Raw genomic sequence first — 14,526 nt, forward strand, 5'->3', positions numbered from 1 at the left:
CTTTCTTATGCAACACCTGTCCAGAGCTTCCCAGTTCGTGTCTTTTGGGGAAGCGTAGACGCAGAATTATGTGGCCTTTGTTTACCGGGCGATGGTAGGGAACAGCTGGGCTCCAACTGCAATTTTGGATAGTTCCCCATCTGTGGAGTCATAATTTCTGAGTGTAGAAAGTCTGGCTGCTGCCTGAGCTAGCACGTGCGTGTGTTTATGTGCACTGAGAGCAGGCGTAGGCTGAAACTGGAAGGAAGAGTGCAGATAAGCAGAGGGAATAAGGCTGCAGACTGTGACACCCTGCTTTTGACTGCTGCAGTCCTGGAGCCTGTGACAGCTGCCTTTAGGAGCTGGGGCCATCCCAAGCAGAGGGTGCATTTGACATTTTGAAGCCCTCAAGTACACATGCAGCAAGCCTTCTCAGTCCTCGGCCCCTCAGCAGGTGGTGTTTGTGCTTGCAGGTGTGGACACAGGCTCTTGTTCACAGACAGAGCCACAAAGGTACCTCTGTAGGCAGAGCATCATGCAGCTTGCTTGGTCTCCCCTGCTGGGGCTGCAGGCATGGCATGCTGCCTGCAGCCCCACCTTGCTGGGCGGCTATGCTTTACTGGACCCCTGGAGGCGTGGAGGCAGGTTTAACTGGCTCTGGTTATGCTGCAAGGGAGAGCATAGAGCAGGAATGACACACTGCCCCTTTTTTAGACTTTCTAATCAGGGACGGGGTGCAGCATGAACAATGGCAATCAGGCTTATTCACAGCATCTCCATCAGCTCGCTGCAATCCTCTCTGGTTCTGGATCAAGGAGGTATTTTCAGCATTGTTTCTCGTGGTAATTTACACGTTCAAAGCTGCTTTTTTAAGACTGTGTAACCAAAACTGCCAGACCAGAAAGCTCTCGTAAGAAACCAAACTTCAGAAATTAAAGGAAATAAGCTTTTGTTCAGGAACGCTCCAGAGAGAACAAGAGGAAATGTAAACAGTGCATATAATCTACTCTCCATCCCAGCTTTATGCTCCCTCTTGGGCAAGGAACGGCTTGCTCGCTGTTTCCTAAAGAAGCAGATTTCTATAGACACTCTCCAGAGCCAGGATTTCCTGATTCACAGATGCTGTTGGTAGACAGAAGGCAGCTAGATGTCTCCACTCCACTGCAGTTCTAACCAGTTCTTGCACGGACATTTATTTATTAGTTTTAATTCAATTTTTTTCCACATCCAGTATAATCCAGTATATGTGAGGGAGGACTGCACCAAACTGTAGTTAAACAACCCTGGAATTTGTTGTTTTCTCTCTTCTGCCATAAAACTGATCTTCTGTCCAACAACCTACAGCCTCCTTGTAATACTAAGACACTGCATGATTTGCTAGTTATTTTAAGATCCATGTGCAAGCCAGATAGATGCAAATATATGCAAAACAGGAAAGCAAACTTTGCTCAAGTGAAAGCTCACCTAAGAGGTCTAAGAATAGGTTAATCCATGCTCACTGCTCACCAGGTACCCAAATGTTGTGTACTTGAAGTTGGAAGGACTGTTAGGATGACCTTCTGACTCCTGGAATAGTGGAGCCCACAATCTCACCCCCCAAACTCTGCAGTAATGTTATAACCTCTGGAACGATGTCCAACAAGTCTTGAGCTAAAAACTCCAGACAGATTGAATTGTGTCCTGGGGAAGCAGATGCAACGGTTAGTTTCTCTAAAACGTGGATGACCTTGTTTAGCTTCATTTTTCAGGCATTGGATCCCAGTCTGCCTCGTTAATGTGTTATATTATTTAGTGTTTATAGTTTGTTTAATCAGCATCACATGGAAGTGAATCCCAAAGACCTGCAGAAGCCTGTCACCTCAAGATGTTTCTCCTTCAACAGTTCCATTTATAAACTAAAAGACAAAAAATAGTATTATTTGAGGCCTGTTTGACTGTTTCTATCAAACTTTTAACCAGTGTTGATCATGTTGCTCTCCTTTAATTTGCATAGTTACTGCCTCTAAAGCATTGCTGTTGTGCTATAGTAACCATGTGTGTGTTCTCTTAATGGCAAATTAGGGGGAATACTGGCTGGGGTAGCCTGCAGTGAGCGAGAGGTGAGCTCAATCCAGTTATTTTCCATTTGTTGTAGGCTCTACCCATCCGCATAATTACCACACCTCTGGTGGCAGATAATTGGGGATCCTGGGTCTGCTCTTTTGCTTTTCCATTGTTTTGCCTAGGATCATTGCCAAGCTGGATGACCCATGGCTATATCCTGTTTATATCTTTTTCCCCCCCATAATATTGGCACTACAGGAGATTTTTTCCAGTAATCTGGAACTTCCAATTGACTTTCCATTGACTTCAGTGCATTTTGGATCAGGTCTTAAAACGAACATCTGGTTGCAAATTCATTAGCCAAGGCCTAACAGGACAGCCTCCACAAACCAAATACCTTCAGACTTTGTTTTAATACTCCTTGAATGTCTTATTGCTGGTATAAAAAAAAAATAAATAAATTGGTGGTCTCAGGAAATGTAAGACAGTGGCTCCAATAGCACTGAGCGTGGCATTGACAACGTGCTCACCTGCTGTTCTCTGATCCTGTTATTTCCTCTTCAGAAGTATAGCTGAACATATTTCTGGCTATGCTGCCCAACACACAGGATTTACAGCTCAGCTGAGCTAATGTTGGTGTTGGAAGGCTACCTTCTTAATTTCTCCCATTCCCTTTCCATTTAGTCAAGAAATTGTGCCGCATTTTATAAAATGGTTCCAGGTTCTCGGTAGGTGCTAGGATGAGAATTCCCCTGCTCTCCCCCAGCCAACAGGTTAGCAGCAGGCACTGGCACCACCATTTTTATGTAACAGTCGAGTCCTCTTTTAGAACTTGGAAGGGATCTAGGAGGTATTTTTAGGCTTTGAGGGTTTATTTCATCTGCAAAGAAGATATTCAGCTTTCTAAAACCCCAAATAAATGGGAGTCAACCTCAGCTATATATGTTTGCATTTATTACTATAAATACACAGGCATATAAAACCAGGGAAAGTAAAACCTGTCCCACTTCATCTATCCTGTTTTAATTTGCTTCCAGTAGTTTATGCAAGCAGGAAAATACATAGGGACACAGGGGAAAATAGGTTTCTAAAGAGATTGCATTAATCTGAAAAAAAAATCCCAATGCACATTAAGAAAGGCAAATTTGATAGTTCATGTAGCAAAGACATCAGTGCCTGTAGACACAGAATTTTTACAGCTCTGCTGGATTCCAATCTTTAAAAGTTTCTTTTGTTGTTGAAACAATAAATTTATAAATGTTACTCATCTTTTTTTTGGACTTTCTCTATTTAATCAATTTAAAGTATATGCGGATTATCTAGGTCTCTCATGGTGTGGATCTTTCTGACTATCAGTGCGCTTATAGTTAAACAAGTGAGGCATTTGGACTGTAGTCATTTTGATTTATAGCAGCAGGAACAAAGCGAGAGAGTACAGACGTCAGTGCTGCTGCTGCTGATCTGGCAACAGAGACTTCCTAATGTACAAATTACGTCTTTCACCACACAATTCCCTCCCTACCCTAACTAGAGACAGGGAGGCATGGTTATTTAATGTGGTTCATGCAATCTTATGCAAAGGTGTATGTACAGTACTGAGTGGATATTATATAGCTCATTTTAGGCACAGTTTATATTTCGCAGTGCTTTTTCATTTTAAAATGAATTTTCCGTAATAGCAAATATGCAGTAGTTCAGTTTCCTTGTCCCTTTTAGACAAAGCAGTCAAGTGTGAGTTAAGGCCAGTTGTGGAGGTGGCTGTGGTGCTTTACTGATGCAGCCACCTGTCCCCGGAAAACTGCAGTGAAACTACTAATTCCTTTGTGCATAGACACCATGATGTTTCATCCATGTGTGGCCCTGGAAGCATTTTAATAAGGCTCCAGATTTCCTTCGCAGCTCCCTGGACCACCAGGAGGAAGGAGGGCTGTTTTGAGAAGTAATATTGAATATTGGTGATGGAACAAAGCACAGCTCCAGAGATCTCTCACAGGTGGGATTTCAAATTCCAGGGCTTCACATAACTGTCTATACCTCTTCCTATTCTGTATATAGAGATCCTGCCAGTCTTATTTTTTTTCAAATGGCACAAAGCATTCCGCTAGCCAAAAACTAGTGTCTGCTCAGCTGGACAAAACAAAATCTTCTGGCAGTCATCACACCGAGGGACCAGGCATCACACTGCTCTGGTTAATAGGTGGCTGCATTTCATTAGTGGCTGAAGTGATTCCTGTGCATATAGCACCATAGCCTGTGTATCTGCTAAGCCTTTAAAGCACTTTGGGATGAAAATAGCTCAATGCAAAATAATGGTCTCAATTTAGCACTGCAATCTGCAGCCAAAGACTTGGAGCAACTCCCAAGGCAGAGCAAAGATTGACTTGTTTCAAACCCGCTTCTCCGAAGACAGATCCAGTAAGTGCAGCTCCATATTCTGTGCAAAGGCAGGGAGCTACCCTGCATCCATTAGGCTGCCACCGCTCCCCTCTGGTGCGCCGACAGGAAGGAGAGACTATTTCTGAACAGACAGCAGGCCAGTTCCTGCTCCGCAGGCAGTGTTCCTCCTTCAGTGTCATATGGCACACACAGGCAGTGGGTGCCCTCGCTCTCGCAGGTCAGCTTTAATCTGGGGAAATAAATAGTAAAGTCACCATTATTAATATGTATGCGTGCAAGCTATCAGCCTCGTCTCCCACTTAATGTGCTTGGGTACTGATGGCTGCATCATTCATAACAAGCAAAGCGCCTGATCAAATCCTGAGATTGGTTTTGTTGCCCTGGAATGAGAGAGTAAGGAAAATGGTAAAACAGCAGAGTCGCAGCAGCCTGGATGATCTGGTGAGTGTGGGCCCTTGCTTGTTCCTGGGAGTCCATGGGATCTCCTCCAAGGGTCTGCTGCTGCTGCTCCTTGCTCGGGCTGTGCCTGGAACAGCTCAGGTCACAGAACTGCTTGCTGGCCAGGATAGCATGTACCAGGCCATGCTCGGTCGCTTCCCTGAGAACCTCTGTCCCTACGGGGTGCTGTGGCCTGGCGGGTAGACATTTGGGGAGGAGAATCCCCACTCATACATTAAATGAAGTGTCTTAACAAGGAGGTGATGTAAATGCAGTTTTACACGTAACTTGGGTATTAAAATGCATAAGCGTGTTCCTGTTGGATCCCTATTGCCATGCAGCATTGTTTTTAAGACACCAGGTTTATGTTTCCCTTTTTTGTATATAAAAAAATACAAATAATGAGTTTCAAAAGCGCAGTGGAGCCCTTGCTGTGCATTAGTTATTCAGCTGTTAGATTCCTTTTTCCTCTTCAAAAATCTAGTTTATGGTCTAATTGCTTGCCCTTTTTAGATTTTTTTTTGAGGCAAAATGGTTATTCAGAGTAGTTGGTACTATGGAACTAAACTGTTTCTTAAACTTGCTTTTTTAGAATGGACAGGGAAAAAAATACACTACAATACAATTGTTAATGCAGCCAGTCCTAAGCTGGAAGGGAGCAGGGGTAAGGTGCAGCTCAGAGGCTGTAGGACTGGCAATACCTTCTACCACAGGGACCTGGGCAGCACCAGGCTCATTTGCAGTCTGAATATGTAGTCTGTAGGCTGCTCCGATTTATCCCACTGATCCCCGACCTCAAAAGACCTTTATCTGCTGGGGACGTGGGGGGAGGTGGGGGCTTGTTTCACGCTGCTCGCATGGTGGCATTGGGGGGGCGCAGGGTCTGCTCCAGCTGCTCAGCGTCACCAAGGGCTCCTGCACGGGAGGGCAGTGCGAGCTGCGCCAGCAGCACTTGCCAGCGTCAGAGCAGCTTGGCAGGGCCGCGGTGAAGCTGAATCGACACGGGGCAGGGTTTGGCCGGAGCGGAGCCCTGTGTTCTGCCAGCCAAATCCAGTGACGCTTGAATTCACTGATTCCCATTGACTTTAATAGGGCCGGGATATTGCCTCCTCTGCCTAGCTAAGCGCAGATACCTTCTGAAGTAGGGCAAGGTCTGACCCTACAACAATCCAGGGAGCTTTGCCATCAAATTCTCCTGAGGAAAAGAAACTGGGTGGAAGGCAAGGCTTGGGCAGAAAATGTAAATAAATACGCTAAATACGCTCTGGGTTTAACTGTGCCCTCAAGCCTTCCCTCTGACCTTGCCGAGCAGGACAGGAACACAGGCTCAAGGCTGGGGCTGGGTGTGCAGCTGAGGACACGCACAGAGCAACCATTTTACAAACCATTATTCTTTAGAGCCCAGGACTTGATGATTAAAGGCGGGGGGGGGGGAGGGGTGTACAGTTGGAAGATGAGAAATGACAGTGATTTTTACATTCAGACAATGTAAAAATGCTGAACAAGTAAGCTATTAAAAATGGAGGTGTGGTGTGTGCAAGAAAAGGTTGCTCGCCTTCCTGAGAGGAAAGCCCGTTGCTGTACATCAAGCCGGGAGTGCGGGGGCTGCATTTTGCTGGGGTCTGGGCACGGCCTCCTGCTGCCAGCACTGCAGAGGCACGGGGGGGGTGGGGGGGTGGCCGCAGGCACCTGAGGAAACCCACGTACACGCGTGACGTGGGGCATGAGGGACCGAGAATAAACGCGTGTTGGGGGGGAATTACAGTCCTTATTCTCAAAATTTATTATTTTAAACTAGAAAGGGTATGGGGGGGGGGGCACACAAAGGAACCGTTAGCTGCGAACGTGCCGGTAGCACCCGCCTGACGGCCTGATTTATAAGCGGCATCATAAAAATCCCATTAGGCGTCTCATTGAGAAAAAAAAAAAGAGAGAGAAAAAAAAAGAAAAAAACAGCAGAGGAGAAAGGAGGGGGCGGCGGCTGGGGGCGGGGGAGCGCAGGGCCCCGGTGCGTGTCACTGAGGCAGCATTGACGCAGGCAGCTCTGACGGCAGCAGCCGCCGCGGCGGGGACGGCGCGGGGCTGACTGGCAGCGGCGGGCGCGCGCGCGGCCGTTGGGGCGGTTGAGGCGCTGCCTCCTCTCCCGCCGCCGTGCCCGCGCGCCGGGCCTCCCGCCCTTTTCCCTTTCCCGCCTCCCCCAACCGCCGCCGCGCGCGCCCGGGGCTGGCGGCCGTTGCCGCGGCGGCTCGGGGTTCGCTGAGGGGAGCCCCCCGCCCCCCCCCCGCCCTCAGGCCCTGGCCGCGTAGGCGCTGCTTGTGGGGGCTGCACGTTTGCGAGGCGGAAAGCCGATAGTGCATGGCACTGGTAACGTTGTCCCTCCGGTTTGGTTCTCGCGGCTCGTAGGAAGCTGGGGGACTGCCGCCTTTTGGGGGAGAGACTCATCTTTCCCGCAGAATTCCCAAGGGTTTCCCCTGTGCCCTGTCTCCAAGATGCAGAATCAGACAGTGGTATTGCTGATAATAAAAACACTTAGGGTTTACTTGTCTCTGAAGCTGACTTGAGCCCTCACAGTGAACTCGAATCCCATTCACAGGCTTTCCCCTGCGACTGCCATGTAATCGTTTGTCTTCAGGACCTGAAGGCTTCCCTTACAGCAATAAAAGGTGGCAACAGTAAGGATTTTGCTGTGCCTCCCTGCCTTTGGTGCTCCAACTGCTGTTAAGCAACACTGGAAATACCTTGTCTGCGTGACCGGCGTGCTCTTCCCAGAGAGCGCTTAGGAAGGACCTCACATTTTGGGGTCATCAGCCCAGTAACTTCCAGCACCGTATTCAGTACAACCTTTTTATCAAAAGGACAGTACAGGAAAGAGTTTTTTGCCTTCTGTCAAACAAGATGATTTCTGAGGGAAAGCAAAAATGTAGCGCACAGGCCCTGACTGAAGAAGCAGAGGCAAACAACGGCGGCACAATCTGCTGCAGTACTGAACTGGAAGAAGGCTGCTGGGGTCTGGGTCCCAGCTAGTGCCAGGTGACAAATGACACAGCATGTATCTTTATTATTATTATTATTATTTTCCAGCAGGCAGGACATTTTTAGGAGCACACAGGATCCCATGTTATCTGATTGTCCTATCTCATCCACCAGTACAATTCAGGGACTTTTTTGGTCAAAGCAGTAGACTGACACTGGTGGAAGGGAAGGAGATGAGACCAGGTTGCTCAGCTAAAATTGCTCTCTTCTCCCATATATTAGTTTGGGAGAGCAGAGCTGCCACTGGTCTTAGGCTTGATCAGTAGGAGCTGGATTCTTCTTTCTCTCACAGTAGTTTTATGCTATTTGGCTATGGGTGCAGTTGCTTCTGCCTTACAGCTACATAAGTGAAGGAAGAAAACAGTGCTCTTGAATCAAAATACACCTTGAAGGGGAAACTCTTCTCCCTATGAGAATACTTTGTTATAACTACTCCTTTAATGTTACCGTGTATTTTTGTATGCTACACTTAGAGTGCAGTTTATTTTTAATTTTTTTTTTGTTGCCATATATATTCAGATAGAAATACCAAAAATTAAGTCTCCGAGAGACAGAATAGTAAGGGTAGGCGATCTGCTGTGGAGAAGAAATCGTAATAGGAATTGTACTTGTTTCTGACAGCACTAAATTCTGTCCTGGGTTCCTTAAATAAAGGGTTAAAAAACATTGGAAATATACAGTGTAACATATCTTGCAGAAACATACAGTTAGAATTGATTTTTTTTCTCTCTTTCCACAGAAAATTGTGAAGAAACAAAAATCCTGTAGGTTGGACGCTGTGGCAGTGGTTTAAAAGCATAATACCTATGAGCCACCAAGATGGTTAACGAGGTGCAGATAGAGAACAGGATGAAAGCTGAATGAAAAGTAAGTGAAATGGTGTGCTTTTGGTATTGGAATTACTCACATTGACTGAAATATCTCCCAACCACAACTTTTTTTTTACAATCTCAAATGAAGGTTTTTGACTGAAAGCCATGGAGAACCTGATTTTCATTTGAATTTGAGAGGTTTTACCCCAGCTAAACTCACTGCTCGCAATATTTGAGCTCGGGAGATACCGAGGCAGGCCCTGTGCTGCAAAACATGTAGGCCAGAGGAAGTGGGGAGACAGCTCAGGTTTATAAACCACCCTGACACCTCCTGGGCAACAGCTTCTGAGGTGAGGAATGCTCCCCGAAAAGCCCAGCAGACCCAGGCCAGCCGGTGCCACCACGGGGGAGCGGGAAGTAGAGCGCGGCGCTGGTGGCAATCTCTGAGGGACAGCTCCTTGCTGCCACGGGCTGCCTGCATCCCCCAGGGGCCTAGGGTGGGCTGTCATGTCTCGCGGTACAATATAGACTGTGGTCTGGAAAGGAGGCTATAACGAAGAGGGCTGTAGAAGTAAATACGTAGCTAAACAAATGGGTCTTGGATCACTGGGAGAAAGTGTCATGGAAAATGCCAGGGACAAAGCCCAGAGTGGCAGCGTTTGAGGACAAGAGACCTTTGCAGGCTCTTTTCTCCTATTACAACCCTTTTGGTTACCCAATGTACCACAGATTATTTTTAAAGCATATAGTATTTCACATACCCCCATCATGGAAATTCTCAGTACTGACCTTCTAATGCTGGGCTAGTGTTTAAGTACCTAAAAACTTGCAAGCAGGATGACCTGCTGCCTTTTACAAAACTTATCATAGTTACTGGTTCATTTCACGATGATGCCATGGACATTGGTAAGGGAGGTTCCTGCTTTCTCAGCTGTGTAAGTGATAGTGTATTTTACCTCCCAGCAGCAGAGGAGTTGTGAAATTCCTGCCATAGGAACAGAGGAGGAGGGGAAAGAGCTGGAACAGGGACAGGGAATGGGGGGAAAGTGCTGGAGAATCAGAGTTGCTGCCACTAGGGGATGGGGGGAGATTTTGTATGCTTCCCCCTCGATCTTGAGCAGTAGCTGCCGCCCTGAACACTTCCATCCTTCCCAGCAGAGAGGTGTGTGAAAATCCAATCAACAAATTCACAGTTCTAAAAATTGGTTAAGGCTCAAACTGTGCAAAATCAGCCACCATATTTTTACAATTAAAAATGCTACTACACAAGTAGTATCTCTTGATAGAATAGCTAAAGTTTATGAGGGGACATAGATCAAGACTCGGTGGCCATAGATGTTGAACAAATAGGAGGTGTTTGCAGGAGACAGAAAAGTGGACAAAATAACTTTGTTGTTCAAGGTGATAACACCCAGTTCTCTACAACTTAATGGAGCAAATTCAGCATCTTTAGATTAATGTACTGATCTTCATGTATTCTATGCAAACTCAAATGAATGTTATGAAATCAGAGTATGAATTTCATGCTTGAAGAACAGTATTTAAAAACAGAGGCGCTTGCTTTTTTTTTTTTTTTTTTTCTTTAGCTGACTTTTTACCACCTTCCTGGTAGTGCTTAATTTCCTATGAAACTTAAATGTGCCTTCACCCCCCTTGTTTGAATTGTTGAATTAGGAGATCAAACAGGCGGTCATTTTCATAGCACAAGAAATTGGGAACTGCGTCAGTCCTCTGAGTTCTCTTTGTGCTGTGTGTCAACTCGTATTGTATGTAATGTCAGTGCAGTGGGGCTACTTGATCATTATGACCTCTGCAAATTAGCTTGTGGGCTGAAAAAATGACAGATATGGAGGCATGTTCTGGGTTTTGTTTTTTAAATTGGGAAAGTGGGTGAAGCAAAAGCGAGAGAGACATTTCAGTTCTAAACCTGCACAAAACTCTCTGCAAGGCCTTGCTCAGATCCCTCAGTGGAAGACACCATGGTTTTCAGCCATATCAAGTAGTATCTTATTGTGCAAGGATTCCTACTCAAAGCAGTGGAACTAGCCAGGGATTACGGCAGTAATCAGTGTGAGTAAAGATGATAGAACAGAATCTTCACCTCTCTGCTCCTGTTTCCAAATTTATAAAATGAGGATAATAAAATTTACCAACTGTTCTGGGTGTTGTAAGGATACATTAGCTCATTCTAGCAAATCACTTTGAAGACAAAACCAAATGCTATATAAATGCTAAGTATTCTGTCAAGATGTGCAGGAGTGTATTCACAGTTCAGGGACACTTTACCAAAATAACTGCTTTGAGTTGGGAGAGGGCTTTAATGATACAGATGTTTGCAATATCTGGAACGCTGTTTTGTAAGTCACCTCCTGAAGACATAAGAAGTAAAAATTGGAAACTGCTCAGGAAAAGTGATAGTATAGCACGGCGTGAAAGAGAATTGATTCTTTCACTGTGCTGCTTGTTAAGTATTGGTAAGTATTGCTGGGTCAAATATTTCTGAACTGAGTTAGCCGTGTGAGGAGAAAGCAAGAGAAAGCAGACTTGCAGTGTAAGATCTCTCTGGGTCTTATGTCTTTGGTGTTGGGTTCTGTGTAGTGTGTATTGTACAGAGCCAAATTTGCCTTAACCAATGCTATTTTTATCTCCTCTGAACTTTAAATTTTATGTTCTTTTAAAATATGTTGCATTTAGACAGGCTAGTCACTGAAAAACACCATGAACGGTCCTTTGTGAAGATGATTGACATGCGAGGCTGGTAGTACTTTAAAAAATAAAGCAAAAAGTAAAGTGTTTGCAAACTGAGCTATATTTATTGAAGGTCTTTTGACTGATGATTTCAGTTATTGACTCATGTGAGGCAAATACCCAGTCCAAAGCCTGAAAGCACTTCAGGTCTATCTCTGAGCATGACTGTGTTTAGCAGGGCCTTAACTCCAGGTCGCAAGGCCTAGCTCTGGAAGCCCAAAGTGTGGACGTCTTTGGAGCTTGATGACTGTGACACAAGGGTTCCTACTCACCTTCACAAGGTTTAGATCAGGACCTTACTCTCTTCTAATGAAAAGACTTTGGACTTGATACACTGAATGCCACTTGCTTAAGTTTGGTGACATTAAGCGGTTCTTTGCCCAGTCCACCAAAAGAAAACAGTGCGTGTAGTCCTACCCGAGAGAAGTTACCAAAGTCACTGAAATTTAAATGGGAGACCATAGAAATTAATTACTTCTCAGAGCATGAAAAATGAACTAATAGCAGAGCTCTCAGGCACCGTATTATAAATTGTTCCTTGAGGCCTGAGGGGTAGCTACTCATAGTGCCAGGCAGAGAAGGGAGGCAGCCTTCATCCGGAGGTGGGTGTGAGAGGTATGACCGCATGCAGCCAATGAGCAGCACGCCATCTTCTGCCCTTCATCCTCCCTCTGGAATGTCCCAGCGGGTTTTGAAGTGCAGGGTCAGTGCCAGACTGTGAGTAAAGAAAGCCATTGTTGGTACGGAACATGGAAACTGGCACTGCCTTGCTGTCTTCTTCCTTTGCTCCTGTTGTACACGTCAGAGTTTAACTGATGGAGAAGGTGGTTCCTTTAAACGGCTGAAATCTTGTTGTACGTAGTGGGAAGAAATTAAAGAAAAAGAGCGCTCGGGGATAATGATGGAAAGCTTTCCTTTGGCAAGATCTAATAGGATGGAATAATGTCTCAAAGGGAGTTAGACATAAAGCTTGACTTGGTACAGCCTCAGAGACTATTGTGGATGGAATTACCCTGTTCACCCCCAGGCAATGATCTGTGTGCTGTATTTCCACCCCTGATTTCCGTGATTCCCTAATAAGAGCCTGATCTGCCAGCACGATAGTAACTTGCTGGAAATACTTGTGTAAAGGCAGATCTTGATGGGAACTTCCTAAAACACAGTAGTGGGATAATGCAATGTTTTGTATTGTGGTAGAGTATTGCTTTCTGTGTGCTGGTGGGTGAAAATAAAAATAAATTAAGTACAAATTTAGTACTTAAGAGGAAATATAGAGTGGCATAGGATTGTCTCTAAAACTTTACAAGTATGTTCAGTTCCCTGTAAATTTTTAGGGCTTCTCTCTGAAGGAAAGGGATGTGCTACTAGGTCCTGAAAAACTCCGCAAATCATTCACAAAAATAGGCATTTTACTAAATCAGGCAGCGTAAGAAAGCAGGCATCTCCTGCTGCCGATTTGAAAACCTCCTCCTCTGCTTTGCAGCCAAATCTTACCACAGCTTTATGTGGGAGATAACAGATATATCAAAGGCCATCGTGAATGCCGAATTTAACATCCATGCTAGCAAGAGAGTCTTTACGCGTCCTCTGCTGCTTGGCGCTGCTTGCTGTTTTCCCTTCTCACCAAGATAAACTTTGAGAGGAGAAAGGACTCGGCACCTTGTCAGTGTTCCCAGCAGACAGCGAACCTGACTCAGGCTTGTAGTGATCCCACTTACATCACCGGCGTGTCAAACTGTTCCAGCGCAGAGCCGGCTTAATGGTTTGGGCAAGTAGCCACCGGCTGCTTGTCAGCGCTGGAAGGACAAACGAGCCGTGCCCCAGGGCTGCGTACTGCAGCGGGAGCAGCCGGGGGCGGAGAGCTGGGGGGCACCCCCCGGCCCGCGGGGCCACCCCAGGACCTTCCGCAGCAGGCGCCGGGCACCCGCGGCTGCAGCCGAGGCGCGGAGCAGGGGCGGCTCCGCTCCGCAGCGCGGGGGCGGCGCGGACACGCGTGGGCCGGGGCGGCCGGCAGGGGCGCTGCCCGCCCCCGGGGGAGCTGGGGGCCGAGGGGGGGCTCCACGGCCGCCCCCAGCACGACGCCGGGGGGAGCCCCCCCGGGACCCCCCCCCCCCGGATCGGCAGCCCCCGCATGCGGTCAAAGCCGTGGCGGTGCGAGCGTGACCCCGGGTGGAAGGGAGCCGGCTGGTTCGCATCGGCTGTCGGTTGGCTTTATTTTATTATTATAATTATTTTTATTTTTGCCTTTCTAAGCACCTTCCAGCGCTGGAAAAAATAAATAAATAAAAAAAAAATAAATATCGCTGCAGCCTGCACAGCAAAAAATTGCTACTTGAGAAGATCAGAAACACTTCAGCATGCACCCGATCCTAAATATATTTGGAAAGATGGGGGGGGGGGGGGGGGGTGGAGGGGGGAGGGCACTTTTACCCGGCTTTCATCAATGCCTGTTTGAAGAGAGACAGAAATAATTAAGGGGAAAAAAATCCCTCCCCCCTCCCCCCCCCCCCCCCCCCCCCCCCCCCCCCCGCCCGAGCAATCATAATACATTGAAATTTCCCAAAGTCTAGTCAGCTGCAAAAAATAAATGTTTCTGGAGCTGGAGGATCATGTTGCAGAAGCGTGTGACTGCAAGACCTAGATTCCTTTCCCCGCTCCCCCGTCTCTTTCCTTAGGTGCTTTTTAGCATTATTATTTGTTTTGGGAGGGGAAAAATCATCTTCGCTTCAGTCTCTTGCTAGAGGTCCAGACTGCTTACGTCTGAGCGCCCCTTATCATTTCAGTGAATGGCAATTGCAGCCTTGGTGCTGTTATAGCAATGAAGCTACAGACGTCATTGCCTCCTGTTGGACGTGAGATGTGTCCAAGCATCAGCCCCTTTTGCTTAAGAAAAACTCTTTAACTTCCACGCAGCCGACAGGCAGGCTTTTCTAAGATCCTATGGACCCACCACTGTACTGATACAGTGCTATATTTTTATTTATCTATGCATACACATGCACACAGGTGTGCGTGTGTACGTGTGTTTGTATGTATGTATATGGAGAGACAGAGAGAGAGAAATTAAAGCTGCTGC

At 46.6% G+C, this 14,526-nt stretch overlaps 1 long non-coding RNA gene across 2 annotated transcripts; it reads left to right on the forward strand.

The window, feature by feature from the left end:
• Window positions 1-7,081: 7,081 nt before the first annotated feature.
• On the forward strand, window positions 7,082-13,480 carry LOC125183209 (uncharacterized). 2 transcript variants are annotated; one of them, XR_007164785.2, is made up of 3 exons: window positions 7,082-7,221; window positions 8,630-8,757; window positions 12,934-13,480. It is a non-coding gene; the product is annotated as an uncharacterized lncRNA (long non-coding RNA). The 2 variants fall into 2 exon arrangements; XR_007164786.2 differs by lacking the exon at window positions 12,934-13,480 and adding an exon at window positions 11,397-11,474.
• Window positions 13,481-14,526: the final 1,046 nt, after the last annotated feature.

Source organism: Anser cygnoides, chromosome 3 (assembly GCF_040182565.1).
Source record: "Anser cygnoides isolate HZ-2024a breed goose chromosome 3, Taihu_goose_T2T_genome, whole genome shotgun sequence".
Lineage (NCBI taxonomy): Eukaryota > Metazoa > Chordata > Aves > Anseriformes > Anatidae > Anser > Anser cygnoides.